We start from the raw sequence: 21891 nt of genomic DNA on the forward strand, positions 1-21891 counted from the left end.
CTTTTAGATTTTCTAATAATTCACTGAAAGACTATAATTTTTATGTGACAACTGACAAACTGTTTTGCATTCTTGGATTCTTCAAGTAGGAGAGAAAAGCAATTTTTAGCAACTACATCTTCTAGGGCCAGCTGGCTGGAAAGCAACTTCACAGAAAAGGAATCTGTGGGACCTGGTGAATGACACACTGAACATGAGCCACCAATGTGCCTTTACAGCAAAGAAGGTTAAAGGTATCCTGAGCTGCATAAGAAGAGGTTTTCATCAAGCTGAGGGAGGTGAATGTTTTTTTTCAGCACTACGAAGGCCACATTTGGAGTCCTGTGTCCAGTTCTGTGATCTCTATTACACGAGAGACATGGATCCACTGAAAAGAGCTCATTGAATTGCCACAAGGATGGGTAAGGGCTTGGAACTTTTATGAGGAAATGCAGAGAGAACTGGGACTGTTCTGTTTGGAAAAGAGAAAGGTCAGGGGGCATCCAATCAATATGTAGAAATACCTGAAGGAAGAGTGTAAAGAGGACTGAACAAGGATATAAAAAGGACTGAACTAGGATATTTTCAGTGGTGCCCAGTGACAGGACCAGAGACAATGAGCACAAACTGAGGCACAAGATCTTCTGAAAATTCTGAAAATCTGGAAACACTTTCCACTGTGAAGGTGACTGAGCACCGACACAAGTTGCCCAGAGATCAGTGGAGTTTCTGCCTTGGAGATGTTGAAAAACTGACTGGATATAACTCAGGCAGCTTTGTCTAGATGCTCTGTCTTGACACCTAGGAATGCTGAACCAAATGACCTCCAGAGCTTCCTCCCAACCTCAACCATTATGTTAAATCTGTATATGTCATTGGGAATGGAATTATGTAGATTTATATAGGTCATAAAGTAAAGGTCAAACTGCATTCAGAGAAGTAGAATTTAGTGTTTTGCATATCTTGAGTATTGCCAATACAGGTTTAAAAAAATATATATTTATATATTTATATATATATGACTAGATACCCTGCAAAAATTTTATTTGAACCAATAATATGATAAGAACCTTTTCTTCACATAGTTTATTACAATTCCCGTCTGAAAAATATGAGCTAGATACATGAAAAGGGAACAAAATGAAATTTATAGTAGTTGGCTTAGCTTTTAATGATTGAAATTATTTGGGCTCAGATTAGGTTTAGAAGGTTCAGGTTTACTCTGAAACTCACTCAATGGCCTGTCCATGCTTCACAACATATGAAAACTATAACATACCATATGGTAGATCTTTATTTTATAACTATTGTTGACCTTTCTTTCAACTCCCAATGTTTGCTGCAGGACAGTTCCACCACTCTTCACCAAGAGAGCAAATACTGCAAATTGGACCTGCATACTGCACTACTGACGTTTCACCTTTGTGTGTATAAACTATTTACAGTGTGTTTATATAGAGATTATGGAAGCTCTGTGATGTAGACCATTCATACATTATGAGCAGATTCCAGTGCTCTAAACCCCAGCAGCTCCTTAGTAGAAACAATCTCACTGAAATCAATGGGGTTCCTCTTTGAGAGTTTAAGTGTGACTCAACATGAGGAAAGGCACTGGGAGCTGACCTTGGTTTTTTTGCACCAAAGCTAAAAATATCTTTACAGATTCTTGTGCTTATTTTTTGGTATTGATAGTAGCCTTGATACAACTACAACTGCAGTATAGTACACAAGTACTATAAGTACTACAAGTACAGTAAAGGTAATTTTCTTCCTGACACTGCCCTTCTACTACCTCCATGGCTCCTATTGGTTTCAGTGGAAAAAAATCCATCACCTTAACAGAAACAGATAATATTTTGCAGGATCAAAATCTTAAGAACATTCACAGCCATCTATGTTGTATTTAGGTTAAAGTTTTAACAATAATCACACAATTTCAATTCTCCTTTATTATCACTTTAATGCTTTAATACATCACAGCAATTTTATGTCGTGTCTTTCCTTTCAATTATTTGTTTTTTTAGCCCTTTTGCTGAAAAGTGATTACTATTGACACCTACAACTACAGAATGTCTATGACATGCTCACAGAGGGATTTGAGGAGGCATGTAACCTGGAGGGCTTCTCACTCTAAAGCATGCTCATTTATCATTCTGCTGTCTCACATAGACAGAGATTTTGTGCATTATCCAATTTAAACATTCATTTAGAAGCAATCTAAGTTTTTTCCTTCCTAACATCAGTACAGAGACTGTGGTTAGCTCCAGTAAAATGGCTGAAGCTAAAACAGGGTATTCAATATAAGAGACCCAAAAACCTGACTAGATACCACTGCAGAAATTGCCATAGCAAATTTCAAACTCAAATGTATTGCTTTTTGTTGCTATGATACAAAGTTTTGTTGTAGTGTGTTAAGCATGCCAGTATTGCCTTTTAGTGGAGTTTTGGGAATTCAAACAAAATGAAAGGCTAAGAGCTATTTTGTGATTTTAATTTGCAATAAGAATAACAATTTGGCAAACAAATATACTATGAAATGAATAATAGCCATATTAGGACAAATTTCACACTGCAATTCTTAACAATGTTGTTTTGCCATAAAATTAAGAAAAATACTGCACTTCAATGTCAAACTAACATCTTGTCTCTAGGTGTCACTAAACTTTGATGTGAAAATAACATGTTCCCATCAAGGAAAAGTGCAATATTGTCACTGTCATACTGAAATTTTGGGAATAGAGATAGAATGAGTATTAAATATAGTATGTCTTTCAAACATATAACATTCTCTTGCAAGGATGTGTTTTATTCTGAAGTAACTTTATGGTAACTACTATAGAGAAATTAAGTCTATTAGTGCCTTTTGTGTCAGTTTGTGACTTTCTTGATTCTCTCAGGTTTCTTTGGACAGGTGGAGGGTGGAGATTGGATTTAAGTGGTTAATGTCTTGCCATTTAACATGCTGAATAACATGATCCGGAAAGTTTTTAAGACCAAAGACACTTTTAAGAGTAATTTAGGAATCTTGGCATTCTGACCTCAATAGATATACACAACACAATTTTAAGTTACATTTAATATCACAAATTCTCCATATATCTAAAACTTGGACTTCATAGAACTTCTTGTAATTATATTTCTAATTAAAAGGTTATTGCAAGAGTTTTGTGGTTTTCTGGTTTGTTTTTTTTTTACTACTTTTTTCTTTTTTAAATTAAAATCTGCTTTTTCAAATTGACACTCCTCCTCATTTCCTCCTAAACCTCTCACCGCCCTCACCCCCAGTTACTGAAAAAATGCTTCAGACTCATTTTATTTCCTCAGTTTAGTCTGTTTTCAGTTTCTGAAGTTCTCTCCAGAGAAATCTGAAGCTTTCAGAAGGTGAGACAAACCTGCAATAACTTACTCAAATACACACACTGGAAGGCTCTGCATTTATTAATCACATTGATTTTGAAGGCACTAATCCTAGCACACAAACCTCAGAACAAGTGCAAGTCTCTGCAGGACTGTGACCACAATGTTTTCCATTGTGATTTCCTATTCATCATGTGTCATATTTGTTTATGAGTAATTCATATCAGTGTTGATCATTGAGAAAATATAAACTGTTATATGCCATCCCATCGTTCAAAAACATTTCTAGTTAAAGGCAAAGACATAGAAGATAAAAACAGATGTGTCCACACAACTAGAGATAGTGCCACAAATCGGAATACAAAATATTGTTGGAGCAGCTCTGAATTCCTCTTGCTCTTTTCTGAAAGATCCGTAGAAGAGACCTGTGGAGTGATCATCTCAGCTCCTGGTTTGAAAGACAGATATAATGTTTAAATATCAAACAGTAGTCTGTGTTGTGAAGACTTACGTTTTACTTGGTCTTTAGTGTCGTGCAAGGTGATAGAAATTTGGTACTGAAAATGAACCTAGTTAAGCCCTTTATCAGAATTTACTAGTATTTACTAATTTCAGGCAGTTAGATGCAAAAATATTTTTAATGGGTGCCTCATTTACTGAATCTGTGAGTATGTATAGACTCAGATGGATTTATATCTGAAAAGTGATCAAAAATTTGTTTAAAACATAAAAAGTACAGCTAAGTATTACGTAAGTGGTAAAGCCACAGTTATTAGTCTCTAAGGACAGTAAAACAATAAAACACATAAAAATGCATATAAGTGTATACCTTTTTTTTCATTTGTGTTTTACATAGCACAATATGTTAAGGAAAATAAAAGAACTTTGCAAATTTTGATATTTTACAGAATCTGTATTTTACAATGTTCAGGAGTTTTAACACACTGAGGGTTAGTTTTCTAATTTTTTTTTGTGGTTTTCTTTTTATAATCATAAAGAAAAAATTTGCACATACATACACAAAGCAAGACTAGAGCAGCTTCATCTTCAGGGGATACTAGAGTTTCCACAATTGTATGAATTGCATATGTTAATGACATTTTTTAGACAGGGTTATGCATTAAGTAATAGTGAACTCTATCTCGTCAGAGTTAAGTGGAATTTAATCACACAGCCTCTGGATTTTGGGGGAGTTAAGCAATTAAATTCTATGAAGGTCTGAAAATTTAGGGTTAAAAGGGTCTGGCAAACATAAAAATAAGGAAATTCATAATGATGGGTGACCCCCAAAGACTTGGAATTTGGGTAAGCCATGGACAAGTGTCTAAAAGTTCAGATGTTTATCTGATCCTCTGGAGCCTATGCAGTTGGGCTGCAAGACTTGCAGGAGGATGATTACTGTGAAGATTTCTAGCACTTCTGCTTCTGGTCATAGATGAATATAAACCCTAAAAAGGCTTTGTTTCTTGTATATTTTTCCTATTTTCTTCTGTAAAAGTGATTTGAAGGGAATGGATTTTATAGTAATAGTAATTTTTCCAATTTAATTAGTGATTTCTCATGTAAAAGTGCAGAAAATAGACTTTAATGTATAATCTAAAATTATTAATGAATTCAAGGAAAATAAGAAATAGTATGAAATTAATACAATGTGTTCTGTCTTACCAAAGAGCAAACTTCAGTTTATCACACTGAATGGGGACTTTGGTTGAGCTCTTGAAGGACAACTTGTTAAATATTTCAGTTATTGACCTGACCAGAGTGGGTAGCAGTTTTGTAGTGTAAATTGCTCTTGTTACAGAACTGGCATTGCAGGTTTGATGAAGAATGAAAGGAGAAAATTTCTCTGTGATATAAAGTAATAGGCTGAGAGAGGAAATATATCCACAAACCCAATGTGCTATTTAAACTAAAGGACAATGCTAGAACAGGTGAAAATTAGTATAAGGATACATATAGGAAGGAAATGAGAAAAATGTTGTGAAATGTCAGAACAACAAAGTCTCATAGCAACTCTCCTGCAGGGACCGTGGAGGCAAGAAATAATAATGGCTTGCAGGAGGGAGCTACAATAAATGTTATAGGGAATTATGAACTGCAATTTCTTGTAATTACAAGCAGGAATCAATGACCCAGAAAATAGGGTTTTTTTCAACTTTTAAAAATATTTTTGTCAATTCATATAACTTACGCATACATTTTAATATTTGAAAAATATTGCTAGAGTTCGATGTAGTGGGGAGTAGGAAATGGATAATTAGACAAATAATTTAAACACACTGACTTTTTCTCCCTGAAGTTTTTCATAATAAGAAAAGAAAGTACTACAGACATTAGCTGTAATATGTCATTGTATTGAAAATTCATTAGTAATTAAATAAAATGGAAATATAATCTGTCTCAGTTTACATGTTCTCTGTTTTTCTCATTTGCTAATTGCTAAAATTTTTTGAATGTCATGTGGGACTTGATTTCTGTCCTCAGGGGTCCAGCCCTAGGAAATGCACAGCAGACATAATCCAGTAGAACATTTAAACTCAATTTTCAAATCCTGAGTTAATCCCCAGAAACTACACTGAATCTGTCATGAAGCCTCTGCATTAGCCCCATATGTGAATCAGGCCTATATATTTCTATGGCATAGGGAAATTCAGGCTGTGACCTTTTTTCATTCCATTTTTTTTCCAGGTAGATAAGTTTTACAGCCCTTATTTTTCAACATAGGATCTGAGGTTTGGCATGAGTCAGTTCAAAGCCTTGCCAAACAATTTAAGGTAGCATGACTATCCCTATGTGAATATTTGTGTCTGTTATTTCATGCTAAATTTTCTCTCTTTACTACCTGAAGAAGCTATAAGTAAAGGCATAATAATCAAACATGATTTTATTTATAACATTGTTGCCTGTTTGAAGAAAAATATAAGGAGCCAACAGTTCCCAAAAGTACCAAAATTCTCCCTATATTAATTAATACTCTCTTCTAAAGTGAAGAGATACTTGAGAAAATGGATGTAATTTTTTCAATTTATAGTGCTTTGAAATCAGCAAACCCCAATGTGTGACAAAAAGTGGAACAGTCCCTTTTGTTTTTCTGCATATCTTAGTTCTACTTTGGGATAAATTTGCACTGTCAGCTTCACAATACTCTCCAAATTTGATGTACTGGGGCTCCTTGAAAGACAACAATGATGGATACTGTTGACATTACAACTTTGTGATATGAAATATTACTGTAATTCTTAAGGCAGATCCAGCTAATTATACCCATCTTTTTTTAATGTTGTAATTAAAAAATAAACAAACAAACGAAACATCCTTCAGGTTCCTAGACAGGAAACAGAATGTCTTTCTGGCAGTAGCATAGCATACTTAGAATAGATAGTAAGTTCTTGAAAAATAACATTTCCTGAAAAGCAGCCCTGCTAGGAGCTTGATCTCTTTCTCTCATTTATTTTGGATTTTGTGCATTGCTTTGACAATGTATTAAGTGGTCTCAAATCTGAAGGTGTTTCTATATTTTGACCTTAAGTGCCTGCATTGCTATAGAGGCACTTTCAGCCAGGAGAATGGCAGTGTCTTTTTAGAGCAAGTGAGATAAATCCTGAGGTAAGGCAAATTAATCTAGTAGAATATTGTTGATTTGTATTTGTCCCTCTGCAATTTTCTTTCAGTGAGCTGGAATAGTGTAATGGCCTAGTCTGCTCAGCCAGTTTAGGGGAGGGTTGTTTGATTGCTCTGGGCAGTGCATGAGAGAAACAAGAAAATTCTCAGGGTGTTCAGGAACAAATTTTGACTTGCAAAATTCTGTACGTTAAGGTAGAATAAGGTACTTGGCAAATTTTAAAACAAAATCCAAAGTAAGGCACTTCACAAACTGAGCAAACTTTAGGGAGTTAGGAGAAGAAAAAGAGAGAGAGAAAGACAAGGAGAAAAGGAGAGGGAAAGGTTCATAGTCACCACTCATGGATCCCTTGATGAGACTTGATTGTTGCTATTTTGATGTTCACACAGAAGTGATGGTGTGTGCATCATCAGCAAAACATCCTGATTGTTTGAGCCATTAATCATTAAGAGTCCAATCTCTCACAACTAGTAGGCAGAATAGAAAATAAGATGGAAAATGTGTTATTGAGGTAAAAATTTTACATTACAAAGGACAAATTGGAATATTTTCCTCATCATTTGCAGAATATAGTTTGAGCATCTGATCTAATAGGGTTTGGGTTAATGTATAAATGAGTTTTATATAATGGTTACATTGCTGACACATATAACATTACCTAGATCTTGACTGCATCTCTCCCCGCTGATGCCTTAGGACTTGATATATTTGTGTATATGTATATATTTTTATATACTTGTGTATATTTGTAGATTTTTATATAGCTGTATAAGTTTCTTACATTTAGCAACTAGCAGTTTCTACCCCTGTGCTACATTCCTGAATTTCCGTGTTAAGGGCAAGATAGATGTCAGAACATCATGCTTGGGATCCATGTCCAAGGGCTAGAGTAATAAGATACCACTTTAGTCAAAATAGGAGACTCAGGGACCCTGGAGAAGATCCAATAAGGGAAATGTGGTGTGAAGAGGATGAAGGTGAAGAATTAGAGTCTTTAGAGTCCTGACTCAATTCCAAGGAGACGTGCCAAGGGGCAGATCTGGAGGAGGTTCTCGGGGCAGAATCAGGATGGTTCGAGGCTGGACAGTACCTGGGTTGGATATAATCTTTAGTTATGATAATTAAATAGTGTTATAAATTATTAAGTGTCCCTATACTGGAACACATCTATAAACTTCTTAAACCTGAAAAGCTTTTCAGTAAATTCTCTACCTCACCCAGAAAATATTGCCTCAAAGAGTTTTCCATGATCTTAGGCAACAGCACAAGAAATATATGTTGTCAAAAAAGTATTTGAAATCATGTTCAAAACTTTTAAAAGTTTTATTTTGATGAGAATTATAGGGTGATATTTATTTAACATTTTTAATTGCATAAACATAGCCATTCATGAATGGATGAATATTTGAAAATAGTAGTAACTTTCATTAAAGGTAAAATAATATGTAACTTTTAATGCATCACTTCTGATAAAAAGGAAATGCCATTTTATCACAAATGAATGATAAAAATAAATTTTTCAAAAGTAATGCAAAATAACTCAGTCACCAAGACCAAGAATTGGCAATCCTAACTAAGAATATCAGTTATAAGCTGGATGTCAAGACAAGCATACTGTTTAAAGAAATACTTTGATTTGATTTTTTTTCTAGATGGTTGTTAATTATTGCTGTTATTGTCATTCTTGTTAGTCTCTTGGTCAGTTTTTAACACCTGTGGAAGAAATACCATTATTTTTCATCTAAGTTAGAAATGGGTGTATGACCTTGTAGATTTGAAAATTTGTTTAAAATTTGTTTAAACACGTTTTTATTTTTCAGGAACAAACTGCACAATATAAAAAAAAAACCAAAACAAAAAAAAACAGTACACATGGGTCTCCTTTTACTCCTCCTCTCTGTCCAGAGCTTTTCTACATGATTTATGACTGGTAGGAAGACTGAATATTGTGAGATTATCTGAAAACTGAACAAGCGTTAGAAAACTGAAAAGAAAAACCATCTTGCTCTCCTCAGAGTTTTAAGCATCATCAGCATCTGAATGGGCCTTACAAGCACAAACTCTTTACCTGTATGTACCTCTGGGTTCCTTTTTGCTTTTCACTTGTAAATAACCTGTACAAGAGACTATGGAATGTAGTTTTAGAGGTTGACAGAACCCAAGTGAGTAGAGTTCATTTCTGAAGATGTAAGAAATCTGCCTTATCTATCTGGACTTTACATTCTGGAAGATGAGAAAATAGAGTCCCTTGGCAATCTTTTGTTGTATTTTGCCAGACATACAATATTTACATTAAGTTTAAAAGATTTCTACTTTTCTATTACAGCACTCGCTCTCAGACAACAATCAGGAAAGGTTTAAACACGTGACTAAGTTGATATATTTTTGCATAGTCACATTGAATCAATGATGTTGCATCCTAACCTAGAGTCTTCACAACTTTGTGGTCATAGGTATTTTGCATAGCTTTAGTGGTTCAATGTATCAAAATATTTCAATTTTCCAGGAAAAAAAATAGTCAAGAAAGCCAAAATTCTGCTCAGAAATTCCAGCAAGAAGTGTTTTTTGTGTTAATGAATATCTTGTGTATCAGCAAGTTGTATAAAATTAATCTCAAGATTATTAAATACCATGATTTATTCAGGTTTTTCCCTTATAAACGGAAACAGAATGGATTAGAAGACAAACATCCTCTGCTGCCTTAGATGTTTATATTCTTATTTTTGTCTGCATTCAACACTTGAATTTAAACAAAATTCTTTAAATGGTCAGTGAAAGAATATGAATTTAGTCAGAATACGTGGGATTTTTTTTTCATCAAATGTACAATTTTTATTGTCTCTTTTATTCTGTTTGAAAAAAAAGCCAATGTGCTCTGGACCTCAGAAACATTTCTATGAAATGCCATCAAAAGTGGTGCAATTTAACAAAATATTTCACTTTTGAAAACAACCTATATTTTAGAAAAGCGAAATTTGTCATGTTTGTCTACCAGATTTGCTAGTGAAAAACATCTGTTTAAAAACAATTTCTTCAAATCATATCCTTCCAAAGGCTTTGGTTGTTTGGGGTTTTTTTCCAGTTTTATGTGCACTGCCCTTCCATTTGCCGCTAGAATGATGTAGAAATAAATAGCTTGTGTTACAAAGAAGGAACTTGTTGCAGTATATCAGTCTTGGAGCAGGAAGTACTGGAATTATTGTGAGACAGATGATTCTCAAGATTACCAGCTTAATTTTGCAGGTCCAAGGGGGATCTCATTGTTTAGATAAGCCATTTAGGATTAGTACAAAACCAGTCTTGGGTCACTTTAGAGTTCAGGAAAAAACTTCTGTTACATGAGCAATTATTGTTGTACTCCTGCAATCTTATCTTCCACATGGAGATTTAGCCAAAATTCTCAATGGTTTTTTTTAAAAAGTTCTAATTATAAAATTTGAAGCATGGCTCCGCACAGCCTCTGTCCTAGAGTTACTGTACTCATTTATAAAACCGTGTGAGCCTACAGGACAGGAAGGACCTAAGACTTGCTGGTATATGATAGATAAACAAAATCAGTGATTACAAAAGCCTAGCTGTTAATTTGCTTTCAGTTGTATGCATACGCCTGATATATCATCTTATTTATACAGTTACTTCTCTTTTCTGTTACAGGCTTTAAGGCAATGTGGCTGACCCTTTAAGCAGGGAGTAGGCATCAGTGAAATACACTGTCTTTATCTTTTGGGAAACAGGGAGGCAAGATTAGGAAATACCTCTGGAATGGCTTATATTTTGATCAGGTGCATTTGCAGACACATCTCTTATCCCTCCCTAAAATTACAGTAGGATTTACAAGTCTTACTGTGGAAGTGGTGTCAAAGACATCTCTAAGTTAAGAAAGACATTCTTCAGAGCTTCAATCCATCTGTTGAGAGCTTTCTTGGCAGGCAGCTCTCATCACAACAAGGTGTTCAAAGAGAGGGATTTGCTCTGAACTGGCAAGTTGTAATGATGCTTCACAGGCATCGAATGCATTGTATCTAAGTGTCTTGGGATTTAAATGAAACTGCAATGCCATTCCATGTAACTGTCAAATTTAGGGAATATGCTGTTGGTGAAACAAATCAATATAAATGTCCACAGATGACACTTTTGTACATTACAGTGAATATACTAAGTTTTTAAATGAACTCAAGCTTATTACAGAACGTCTTATTTTAACCTACTTGTTTGATGTGTTATTTTATCATGATGAATTGGTTTAATTAGGCCAAGGCGTTTATAGTTAGAACATGTATATAACAGCTTTTTGCTGCTGTTACTGCTACTACTATGTAATGGCAAAGTGTGAGAACTAGAATTGGACTATTCATTCAACTCTGTACTTTCTGGTGGTGTTGTGTATTTGAGGGGAAACATTTATGAGATTTATAATTGGAATTGTGCACAGTGATCCACATTATCCTAGAATGATCCAAAATGCAAGAATCCTGCCATCATCTGATTCTGACACTTTTGACAGGGGTGGAAAATCCCAGTTGTATCTGGGTAAACTACTTTCCTTGTGGCTTCAGGAGTTGATTTAGTCTTAAACCTTCACAGTCTTCTATTCTGCAAGAACTACTGAGATGAAAAAGTAAAGGATAGTCAAAAGTCATGCTAGGCAGGAGTCAGCATGAATAATGCATATCCTCAGAGTCTGAATTGTCAGGATTCAAAGTTATCTTTGGGTTACTGCAATTAGTTCCCAGAACAACACGGAGAGCACATGCGCTCTCAAAAGGCACTGCCATTCCTAGCAAAATGATGAGTATATTTGCACTGGTGGCAGAGAAATGGCCTACCAGAAGAAAATAGATCCAAATTTCAATGAGGGCTACAAAAAAGTGTCATTAAGTGCGGATGAACAGAACTAACAGATGCCTTCAATTATTGCTGCTACTCCCCAGACTTTTCAAGATATGTTTGTATAATTCAGGAGCACTGTATTTCACCACCCACACCTATTGCATATGTTCAGAAATATTTGCTTCAGGATGATTTTCAGAATTCTTCTGAGACGGAAATATTTTCCAGAAATTTTAGAAATGCTTTTGATATTTAACACCCAAAGCTGACTAAAACAATGTATGGATGAACTATGGATTAAAGAAGTAAAATTTTTATAAAAATAGTTAAAAGCATATAATTATTTTTATTTCTCAGTTCAAAACACTTTTTAATAGGTCTTCTCAGTTACACTTATATGTTTCCTTTGAATTTCTTTATGCTGTATCTAGACTAACATTTTATAGCTGGAACACACTGGAATGTATTCTTTACCAATGGAAATTATGGAGGAAGTCCAGTTACTTAAAGGTACATTTTCATATAAGTTACATGATAGGATTTCTTGTCTTGCGCCTCTCAAAACAACCCTTTCCCCTCTGCTGGCATGCCATGACAAAGTGTTCATCAAAGCAAAAATGTTTTACAGTCAAATACCATGTCTGGTTCCAATGAACGAGTAAATGAATCCCCTGTACAGAGATGAGGCTGTGTCTCTTTCTTTTAGCTTAATTGTTGATGGGAAGGATAAATTAATCATAAAATATTTAGCAAAACTTTTTTCCATTAAAAAAGCTATGCTATTGAATCCAAACCACTTTGAAGAAGGTATCAATTTTAAAAAGTCTCTTTAGGTCCAACTTTTTTTTTCTGGAAAGATAAAAGTGTAAACATATTAATTTATATGCTAAGCTGCTGTTTAAAAAAGTGTCTGGGAGGCAGACCAGTGCAAAACAAAAACATATTTCACAGCCTTGAAGTTTATCATGAAAGGCTTGATATTTTGTCCATCTGTGAAGGAAAACTTACTTTGTGGATATCTGCAAAAAGAGTTGCCTTCAAATTCCTTCTCTCTGTCTTGAAAACAGGGGAATTCCCTACTTTTTGAGTAAATATTTCATTAGTGGTGTAGAAACAAATACAGGCTTGTGCCTATCTTCAGAGAATGCTTGTTCAGATGGGTGACAAATGACATGAAGATCAAGAGTGTAGTTCAAAACCCACAGTCTCTATTGCTGAGGAGCACTGGTACATTTTTCTCTATATTTCCCCTAAAACCTGCACAGCCAACATAAACTGTCTTTTATAGTTACAGTTCTACCATATGTACTGCAATTATAAGGTGCTGTGATATGCACTGTAATTATAGTGCTGTGGCAAATCCCTCTCTTTTGCATAACATGAGAAGAGGTTTTATTACAGTTTTTTGAATTTCTGTACTGATTAGCCAACTCAGTTTCATCTTTTTCTTTGTAAACTCCAGCATATCAATCTTTTAAAACTACATGTATACTTCTGTACTGAGAGGTGCATTCCAGTTAACAGTTTTTCACATCCTTCAGAAAATTGTACAAGTTATGCTGCTTTGCTCATCTGCTGCTTTTCTAGTAAAATTCCTTGATGTGTTCCATTGTAGGTCATTACCCTTTACCATAGCTCCCTGTCTTTGTTCGACATCCTTTTTTAATAGTTTTAATCTTAGTTTAGGGGGTTTACATTTATTTTCTTTCCAAGCAGTCTGTTTACTTAAGTAAGGGGAGAAGCAGAACCCTGTTTTCAGCTTTAAAAATGAAAAGAAACCTACAAGTCTAGTGAAGGTCTAAAGTCACACAAACTGGGTTAGAAAGAACTTTCTCCCAGTTGGGGAATCTGTTTTCTCCATTCTGTTTTCACCACACCTGTAAGCTAACAGCTTGGTACTATTAGCAGACACAGTATCTATCTATCAATCACTGTTTGCTTTTGTTAATTAAGAGCAGATGGCAAGTACTAAAAGAAAAAAAAAAAAGAAAAGTATGTGGCTGTTGATGAAGTGGAAAGAAAAAAATCCTGTCTTGAACAAGTTACATACTTGATGTACAAACAAATGTATGGACAGGAGCTTTTGAAAAATACTCAGTTTTATTTTTATTTACTAAGAGTTAATGAAATTGCTGTGCTTACAGAACATTTGATTTTGTGCAAAAAAAGGCAAAAAATATGTTACTTGTGGTTGAAAATGAAAAGAGTTCATTAAGTCAACTAAAAAATAACATTTTGTTTTAGGTTAAACCTAAATTGGTCTCTGTAATGTGAATCAGACGAGGTTAACATTTGACAGAATCCACCTCTACCGGTCATGTTTCCTGCTCAAATAAGTACTGCCACATTCTCTGTTTGCTCTGCTGACTGTAACATGCAAATCAGAAGTTGTGGTGCATTTGGCTGATAATGTCTGATCTTTCAGCCGTTAGGGAATTTTCTGCAACAATTTTCAGATGACCCTGGATACAATCAGTATAAAATATTCAAATTGCAGCTTTCTTCACTGTGGTCAAAACTGAAACAGGAAAGACAGTTCCCTCAACTACAGTGGTGTTGCTTCTACAAGCAAGGTTGCATGTTCCCAGCTGCATTGGGAAATGACATATTTTTGTTTTCACATGAAAAGAACACCCTTTCAGCAGCCAGATGTCAAATTAGAGTCATCCCTGCTCAAAGAAGAAGGCTTCATTAATATCCAAATTGCGCAAAATGGCTTTGCTCAAACTAATCTTAACCATGCAGGTCAAACTTTATCTTAACTTTCAGATTACATTTGCCTTCATTTCTGCCCATTGGAATGCCTTTAGAAGCAATTGGAAATTCTAGTTTTCAGTTGGAACCAGAGTTGAGTAATGCGCATTTTAAGAATTCTACTCTCAAGAGAGTTTCTCAAAGTTTTGAAGTTAAAAGTAATTCAGACTGTTTGTATGAAAGTTTGGAAATTAACTAAAACCTTTAGCTGCCTCTCTTACTTGAATGCAAGACCTAAAAATGTGGGAACAGCTATTATGCATGAAGTGCATGAACAACGACAGCTTAGTTTTTAATAGTTTTTTTTCAAGAGAGTGTATTCAGATTTTTGTGTACTGTACTCTTCTGTTGCCCTCGTTTAAAAAATAAACATTTGTAAAAAAAACTATAGGAAGCCAGAAGACTTTTCTAGGAATGACATTGCCATGTTATACTACTTTTAACACATAAGTATGTTAATATAAGCTGGGAAAGAAAGGATTATGACGATTAAGGAACACAGGACAGAATTTCAGCAAGAAGGAGGAAGTTAGGAAGAACAGTCCCTTTGCCTCATCTTATTTCATATTATTTCTGAGTGAAACTTGAAAAAGGGTGCTGATATCATTTAACCTGATTTAAAGGGATGAGAAAAATTTCTTAAATGAACATGCCATGCATTGCATGAGTTTAACATTGTTTTCCCATTTTACATATGACTGGCGAGCCTGGGACACTGTAATATTTCTTTTACCTTCTGCCTAATGAAGAAAATATACATGAAGATATACTGAAAAAAATACAGAACTCACCATCCTCTGAGTAGTATCTCCTACTAGAAATGTCATCCAAATAGAAAGATTCATATATTTCATTTTCATAAATTGTTGTCCCTGCCACAATTTACAACACAAAAAAGTAAAATAAAATAATAATAAAAAAATCCATGAGTTACTTTGAGCATAGAGAAAATGGAGATGATATTACTTGCTGCCCAGCTGTGAAGAACTGGCTGGTCCAGTTTGAATTTGCTAATTCCAACCCAAAGGATCTAAGTATCCTTTTTGTTTCTCTTGTGCCCACTCACACAGGCATAGCACATATACACACATGTGCACTTTATTCATCTGTTTGTTAGTTACACTTTTAATTGAAATAAGTTACCAGACTGAAAAATTTCTCTTCTTCTCTCAGTGTGGAAAAACTAAAAAAACCCTAGCAAAACATTTTTGAAATGCTGGCAGCCATGGATATAAGCCAGAATAGGCAGTTGGACTTTATTTTTGCTTTGAAGGGCCCAAAGCTGTGTACAGACTCCTGCCCTCCCTCTTGCTCATGCATGCATTGAGTCCCATGGAGTTCTGGGCAGCATCTGAATTGTCTTGCTGACCCTTACCTCAGTGTCCAGACTGGTGTTCTGACTAATCCTGTGACCACAGCACTTGATATTGATTACTTTCCAAAGAGACAGTGGGTTTACAGCTGAATTTTGAGGCACATTCTTTTTCCTTCAAGATCCTGATGTAGAGATACCAACAAACTTTCTGGGAAGAAGTACATCAGCTCTAACAGCACGTATGAGGCTGGAGTTTTCCCCTGAGCAATGCTGGCCCTGCACTCAGCCATCATAGTTCAGAGTCTGGTGTCTGAAGACACCACACGTACACAGGCAAATGACAAGGACACTGAGATCAGTGGCTTTTTGGTTTTCTTCTGGATGCTATTGCACATTTTTTGGGTTCTTCCCAATGGAAAGTGAAAAGTGAAACCACAGAGTTCTGTGGGATGAGAAAAATACTTCCTCCCATATTGCAGGCTGAAGGTCTTCATGTTGCTTCCTAAAGCACACCTCAAGGAACTGTGAACTTTGAGGCTTGGATTTGAAGTCATGAATTTAATATTGCAAATAACTAGTGGCTCAGCTCTTTCTCCAGTTATTTCGTGATTGTGGATTCCATAACAATGGATTATAGTAATGAAATGTTAAATAGTAATTTAAAAATATATAGGTATAAAAATAAATAGAAGGTACCTGAGGGCAAAGTTGTTTTGATTTATTTCCCATGTGATATATAGTTCCCACGTGAATATATGGTGTGAGATGAGTGCTCTGTTATATGTGCAAAACTCAAAGCTTGCCTCTGAGTCAAAAAACTCTTTAAGATGTCCTACATCTACAAGGGAAATAAAAAGATCTAGTTCTCTTTCAACATTATTCTCATGCTTCGGTGCACATCCTATGGAAATACACATTTCATATCCAAGTCTTCTAAATCCACAATTGGGCAGGAATGAAAAACATTTGTAACACAAATGTTGATTGGATTTTGTTCACATGAAAGGCAAAGAGTTAAAAGGCTACTGGTTTTCCAGTTCTCAAAACCTATGTGTTAAGGTGCTTGTGAATAACACTTTGTCTCCTCATAAAACCCCTGTAAACTTAAATCGCTCAAGCCCATCAGGGAACAAAAGTTTCTATACTTAATGTGATTTTGCACCACATTAATCCATGTACAACATATTTTTTTCTTAGGAATTTCTCTTCTGCATATACTTGTTCACTTCTGCTTTCAAAAAACAACCAGGCAAACTTGTCTTCAAACTTCTATAGAGGCACAAAGTGTAAGGAATTGGATTGTTAACCTTAGGCTGTTGTATAGCATCCTTGCAGGCTTATTGACCATAAAATGTAAACCTAAAGAAGTGGTATGGTCTCTTATGTCCAAGGTAAAGCTCGAACTTTTTAAGGCTGGTCCATATACACATGACCTGAGATTAACAGCATTGGGACTTACCTCTTGTAAGGAAGAAAAACAGCATATATTTTTATCACTTTTGTGGAAACATGAAACTGTAGAATGACGTGAAAGCCACAGACACTGGGACAGACTATGAGAAAATCTGCTTCTTATTATGGATATATGTTAAGCTGGGCACTAGTTCTATTATTTTATGGGTGATATTCAGTTGTTTTTTTCTTCTACTTGCAGGAAAATTTGATGTGGGATTTATTTCCAATTTATCCAGAATTTTACTCTTAAAATATACTGCTTTCAGAAAACCAAGTACATAAAAATGAGCATTTATTTCTGGAAGGCTAAGGTGTTGTTTTCTACTAGTTGTTCTTTTCACACTGTCAAATGATCATTTTTTTACTTCTTTTATTACTGTAATTGACCCAAGAATTCTTTCGCTATGGAAAACACCATCTCTTCAGCCATTTGGTTGAAAGATGCATCTGTGTAAGGCTACTTCATTAAGGCCCATGACTCAGAGTAGCACATAACTCTGTAAGATTGACTGAAGAAGATGAACCCAGGTGCCAAGTCCTAATTTCTCTCTGCAGTTCTAGGAATAAATTCTTCATAGCAGGGTCATTTGAGAATAGGCAAACCTACACTGGATTACTGAGATGTGACTCAGAGACCACAGGTCTATCAGATAATTGGGCTATTGAAGGGGTAAGCAAACACCTCAGCCTCCTGGTGTTCAATGCTGGGTGGGCTCGGCTCAAATCCTCTTCCTGATTTCACTGCTCAGTGGGCGCTGCTGTGGGAGACATTGGCTGCAATCCTTGTCAGCAGCACAGAGGTACCTGCCAGATTCACAACGCTGTTCACTTCACTGGGCTGCAGGCAATTGTATGCTTTTTATCAGGCTAACATATACACCCTGCTGGTGGTGACACTTGATGTCTTCAGCACTTTACAAGTTTTGTGTAGTTTGCGGTGCACATGGCTTTTTATGAGAGGAGATTACTTTCCACTGCCATGAACTGAGGCATACCCACACTTCTGTTTATAATTATGCCTCTACTAAGAGCTGTTCACTCCTGGCAAGATTTATCAATGCAGGAGTACATGTTGCTGGCTGTAGACTGGGCAGTTTTTGACAGCAAATGTGAACACTTTGTGCCAGGATCTTCCAGGGTTCACATTATATTGCCATTTGTCAAATAATTCTAGATTTACTGTGAATTAGACACTATTCCTGTAGTAGGTATTTCACATACATATGACACTTCACAGTGATTTATCTCTACAGGGGAGAACTGGAGACTTGGAATTGGACAGATTTTCAATATGTAGCATCTTTATTAGCATTAGGTATGAAAAACAAGTTTCTGGCTGTAGCTGCACATACTTTATGAATATTTTGAAAAGCCATCTTCATGATGGATATACTGCTGTGTAGGAGTCTGAATGTGGTGGCAAAATAACTACCCCTCATTTAATTTGGACATCGAGAAGTAGATAAGCTCTTGTTTCAGGAAAAGATAGCTGAAATAACAGGACCCACTTGGAAGTACAAGCCATACTGTTGAATTAGAGCTTGTCAGTGAGTAGTGAAAAAGATCTCCAGAAGGTGCAGCAGAAAAGCAGAGTTTTGTGGGAGTAGACATTGCTCAATCAGGACACAGAATTCCTCCAGAAGCCAGGCTGTGCCTTTTCAGGCTCAGGAGCAAGGAGAATAAAATAAACAATGGATGAAATATGGCTTCAGGATCCTTCCTTTCCTTCCTCCTGCCTTTCCAAAATGGGGTCCTTAACAAAAATTAAAATAATGCAATATTACTCTTTTTTAGATTGCAAATAACTGTTTATTATTTTTTTCCCTTTTAGGTTCTTGGATGTGTTTTCTTTGTCATTGATGAGACAAGCAAAGTTAAATCTATTTAAATTCATTCTAAAGTGATCCATCAGTCATTTTAATTGCTTGGTGAGCTCATCTTGATCCGGACTGTGTCTGCATTTTGTGTGTATGCTTGTGCATGCATGTGCACAGGTGAAAACCAGCATACCAAGAAGCCCAGTCCTGACTTCCTCCTTGACCTGGGGTTAAGATAAGCACCTGAGATCATGGACCTGGAAACAAGACTGTGTAACCCAGCACGTGGTTTCAGTAGACTTTACAAGACATACCTACAGAAGAAAAACCTGAAGCATTACATTACTGCAGCTCTCAGCTCTTAATTCCTCTGCATTATTTTCATTCATCTGTTCCAGACACCTTTGCCTGAAATTCAATTCTTCGTACTATATATATCCCAGGCACTTTATTTCTAAATAATGTTGTTCAGGATATTAAAAGTAAATATTATTTTAGAAATTGTAAAGATTTCCAATATCGTATTGCAAACCTCAGTCCTTCATGACTATGTACCGTTCAGATGATTGATTATACTTGCCTATAAGTCAGAAATCAACAAATTTAAAGTAACTAATTCCTGAAATATATATTTTTAAAATAAATATAAATTTTACCAAAATTAATAAACTGAATACTTAAAAATAAATATCTATTGCTTTTCCAGTGCTTTTACACAAGATGCTAAAAGATAATGGAAGTTTTTGCAAGCACAAACTTTTTATGAAAAGATAGTGGCTGATCTTTCTTAAGGCATAATGACATAAAATGATAAGGTAAATGATATGCCAAACTCAATTAATGGAGACAACTAGTGCCAAATTTTGGTCAGCTTTTAAACCCTTCTAACCTCAATCCAATACAGCACTTTGGAGAACCTTTGTTGAAGTTATGGACTTGTTTATAATTCACAAAACCATTCAGTTCACTTTATGATATGCAAAACATGCAGATGAATAAATTGATACATTTAAATTATAAGCCATAAAAATTATGATGTGAAAATGGTGAACATTAAAAACAATCCAGGGAACAGGAGAATCCTGGACATTGCAGTTTTGTTTGTTTGAGTCAAGGCAGCCTTGGCAGATTTGGAAGTCTATAAGGGAGCATTTTGCCCAGACATAAATTCTGCTGTGCAAGTCACAGCTTTTCAAGAGTTGAGACCCAGAGGACAATAACAATATTTTCTCATCTAGAAATACTGATGTCCTTTTCCTTGAGGTGGATAGAGGTGCAGAGAGAGTGGAGGGAAAAAGTAGCTGTAAGTGGGAATTCACAGCGAGGTTTCCAGGGCAGGATTGAAGCCAAAGCAATCTTTAACACACACAAATATATATAATGTGGTTTATCAGCTAAATATGCATGCGGAGGCCTGACTCGGAGCATGAAGTCTTGGTCTTAGTGTTCTTTACAGTCATGTTTACAGCTTTTTTAGCATGTCTTCAACTTTTTTGCAGACTAATATGCCTTCTTGTGAGAAGGCTTTGAGGTGCTCAGCCTAAATCATTCATTCTTGCTTTATCTTCAGACTTCCTAATCAGTTCCTTGTTCCATGCCCTTACCTGTCAGGTGTATGTGGACTGTTACTGGGCCTCATCCCTACTTGCTTCTTCTCTGAGATAAATACACTTAGACCTATTAATTTAACTTGTATGTGGGTCATGTTTATTTTTCTTTTCAGCAGCTTTTAGTAGTCATAAAGTTCTAGATTTGCTGCTGCTTGGTGATCTATAGAAGGCCTGTCTAATCTTTAGAACCTCTTATAGATACAATACAAAAAATGCTTTTTCTTTTAGTCATTCATTCAGCTTTGGAAATACTGCATAGTACTTTGTAGGATTATGTCTTTGTTGCTGTCAAAATGCTCATATGCTGCAGTAATTTCCCCAGATTTCTTACAGCATGAAATTAATAATTTTTCCCCTTGGATTTACAGTTCTTCAGAGAAAGAATTTGCTTCCCCTAGTCCTTCACTTTCCAGACAATAATAACACTTCTTCCAATTCAGTGCTGTCTCAGAATTTCATCCATACTCCTTATACTGCAGCTTCCAGATGAAGGCATCCAGTAAGGCCAACTGTTCATCAACTTACTTGCTGTCTTTCAATTTGATTTTTTGGTATTATAATCCTTTATTTGCTCCTTTAGCCAGTTCTAAATCTACATTGCCATTTTTAATAATACATATTGGCTTGAATAAATATGTTAGCTAGATTTTCTGACATAGAATATCAAATGTTTTATTGAAATTCAATCCTAACCACTACATATCATTCTATGCTCTTAATATCTGAAAATTAGTTTATGGGACGAAAGTCTTTTTCCTTTATAGGTGGTTATTTTTCACCAATTCCCCTTCACTGCAGATGTGAGAGAGAAGAGAAGGCAACAATGGTTATGGCTAGTGATGCAACAGAGTCAAGATCTATGAGCTAGTAGTTATTCCATTTGCTACACCCAGCCCTTGCAGAGGTGTTGCCATTATCTCCAAAATACTGTAGCCAAAGTTAATGACATCTGAGTTATGATGCAGTGACAGGCTAAGGCATCTATACTTCTTGTGTTCTCAGGACAGACATTATGTTTCAGGCTCTTTGCAACATGACTGATTGCATGTTAGCATGGTCAAAATGTGTTGCTTTCAGTAACAGTTCTTTTCAAAAGTTTAGAAAAACTCGAAGACAAGAAAGTGGGAAAAAAGAAGAGCATGTGAGTATAGT

Source organism: Pithys albifrons, chromosome 4 (assembly GCF_047495875.1).
Source record: "Pithys albifrons albifrons isolate INPA30051 chromosome 4, PitAlb_v1, whole genome shotgun sequence".
Lineage (NCBI taxonomy): Eukaryota > Metazoa > Chordata > Aves > Passeriformes > Thamnophilidae > Pithys > Pithys albifrons.